This window comes from Bison bison, unplaced genomic scaffold (assembly GCF_000754665.1).
Source record: "Bison bison bison isolate TAMUID 2011002044 unplaced genomic scaffold, Bison_UMD1.0 scf7180017864338, whole genome shotgun sequence".
NCBI classification, from domain to species: domain Eukaryota; kingdom Metazoa; phylum Chordata; class Mammalia; order Artiodactyla; family Bovidae; genus Bison; species Bison bison.
The window spans coordinates 475,728-478,666 of NW_011494910.1; the positions used below are offsets into that span (position 1 = coordinate 475,728).

General features: G+C 40.0%; 1 pseudogene; it reads right to left on the reverse strand.

The window, feature by feature from the left end:
* Nucleotides 1-359: 359 nt before the first annotated feature.
* LOC104998859 lies at nt 360-1,262 on the reverse strand (annotated as a pseudogene).
* Between the last annotated feature and the right edge of the window lie 1,677 nt (nt 1,263-2,939).

Sequence of the window (2,939 nt, forward strand, 5' to 3'; positions counted from 1 at the left end):
AATATTCCTGAAGGAATTGTAAGTTTCAAGCAAATTTCTTACAGTCATGACCATGATCATTGGTTATATTGCAGTTAACTATCATTTTATTGCTCAGGAAATCTCTTAACTCACTCTTTCCCAGTGAGAGGAAAGACAGGTCTTCAGAATAGATCATTGCCATGGAGATAATTTGTGTTTTGATAACGCAGAAACCCTTAACTCTTTGAAACTAAGGTCCTTTCACATAGTGTGAGATGGCAGTGATGATACTAACTATCAGTTTATAGGAACATAGAAATAAACTAGATTAATATTTTCTGATGTATTTACATGGGAAACATAGAAACAAATTGCTTCTGTAATTTCAAGCCTTCGCGTCAAGTTGATAATTTACTTAGTAGTTTTCTCAGTGCTACAGTGATATCTTTGTTCCTCAGAGTAAATATAATGGGATTCAACATTGGGATCCAAACTGTGTAGAAAAGAGAGATCAACTTCCCAGTTTCTTCAGATTGATTTGGTTTGGGCTGTAAATAAGTGGTAGAGGCTGTGCTGTAGAATAAGACCACCACTGTGCGGTGAGACGAGCAAGTGAAGAAGGCTTTAGCCCTCCCTCTGGCAGATCGCGGTTTCAGAATGTTGGAGATGATTTTGCCATGGGAGACACCAATCAACAGAAATGGAACCATGATGAACACCGCTGCAACTGCATAGACTGCTATCTTGTTCACAAATGTGTCCCCACAAGCAAGCTTGAATACTGGGGGGAGGTCACAGAAAAAAATGATTAATTGTGCTAGACCCACAAAAGGGCAGAGAGGAAACCTGCCATGTTTGTCCCATTACAACAGGAGCTCCACTGACCCAAGAGGCAGTGACCATCTGGACACAGACTAGGGGCTCATGATCAGACCACAGTGAAGAGGGTTACAAATGGCCACGGAGTGGTCATAGGCCATCACGGCCAGGAGACACTCTAAACCTCCAAAAAGAAGGACCAAACACATTTGTGTAGCACAGGCAATGAAAGAAATGTGCCCTTTCTGGTTCAGAAGGTCCATGAGCGTTCTTGGGATAGTGACAGTTACATAACAGATTTCTAAAATGGAAAAGTGGTTGTGGAAAATGTACATGGGGTTCTGGAGAGTAGGGTCAGTTCTTGTTATCAGTACAATGACACTACTGCACATCAGGATGATCAGATAGAGCACTAAAAATATCCCCAAAAGAATCCGTTAGAAATTAGAGATATCGGAAACCCCCAAGAGGATAAAGTCCATCACTGTAGTGATATTTGATTTTTCTGTTCTTAATTTGTACTCCATCTGTAGATATGGCAAATCCAAGATGGTTAATTCATTAATGCTTTTGAGCAACGTTTCCCTTCTGTTAACTGGATCAGATGCGTGAATCTATTTACATAATCTATGCAAGTACTGCTGCCTTTGTCTTGCTCAGTTTCTAAGAAATGAGATTTGAAACCTTAGCAATGAACTGACGTGCAGTTAAAATCAATTAGAGAAATAAAATCCGTATTTTTTACACTTGGATGTACTGATACAAGAGGGCTTCCCTGGTATCTCAGCAGTAAAATAATTTGCTTGAAATGCAGGAGATACAGGAGATGTAGGTTTGATCCATGGGCAAGGAAGATCCCCTGGAGGAGGGGATGGCAACCCATTCCAGTATTCTTGCCTAGAGAATTCCATGGGCAAGGAGCCTGGTGGGCTACGGTCCATGGGATCACAAGGAGTCAGACATGATGGAAATGACTGAGCAGCAGCAGTAATGATACCAGAAACAATATGATGTATGCATTTTTATTTAGAGCTATTGTGCAGCAATAGTATTAAATTGTTTCACCCCTTTTAAGAGTGAAATTATATATGACACAGCCTTACTATTGTTTTCCTTTGGGTTCATCAATTTCTTTTTCTGTACCTATTGACTTATTCCATTTCCTTTCAACTCAAAGCTTTTCACTTAAAACTTTTGCCTAATTTTTATTCATAACATTTTAAGCCCTCCCATTTCTACTCCAATGAGAACTGACTTTCTTAAACTCAGTCCTTGTTACTGGGGGAACAGATACGTGTAATCATATTGTTCTCGTCTGTGTACCTCACCCATCAGTTATGCTACATATGAAAAGCATGTTACATCATGGGGTCCAGTAACATTCGCTATTCATACCCACTGTATGCTGCATTACAAATACCAATTAACCTTTAACTCAGTCCATACATATGACTTCATGATATTTGGAGTTCCCTGATAGCTCAGTTGGTAAAGAATCCACTTGCAGTGCAGGAGATCCTGGTTTGATTCCTGGGTAGGGAAGATCCAATGGAGAAGGGACAGACTACCCACTTCAGTATTCTCGGGCTTCCCTTGTGACTCAGCTGGTAAAGAATCTGTCTGCAAGGCGGGAGACCTGAGTTCAATCCCTGGGATGGGAAGATCCCCTGGAGAAGGGAAAGGCTACCCACTCTAGTATTCTGGCCTGGAGAATTCTATGGACTGTCCATGTGGTCACAAAGAGTCAGACATGACTGAGTGATTTTCACTTTCATGATATTTTAATATAGTCTGTTCTTAACCTATGTGATTCTCTGATCCATTGTCATCTACTTCTCTTACAACCAAATAAAATACTTCCTATATAATTCCTTTGTAATTTTATCTAATAAATGTAACTTTATTTAAACCCTATGATTATTTATTTTAGGAATGCAAATGGCAAAAGCAATAGATGGGGAAACAGTGGAAACTGTGTCAGACTTTATTTTGGGGGGCTCCAAAATCACTACAGATGGTGACTGCAGCCATGAAATTAAAAGACTCTTACTCCTTGGAAGGAAAGTTATGACCAACCTAGATGGCATATTCAAAAGCAGAGACATTACTTCGCCAACAAAGGTCCGTCTAGTCAAGGCTATGGTTTTTCCTGTGGTCAT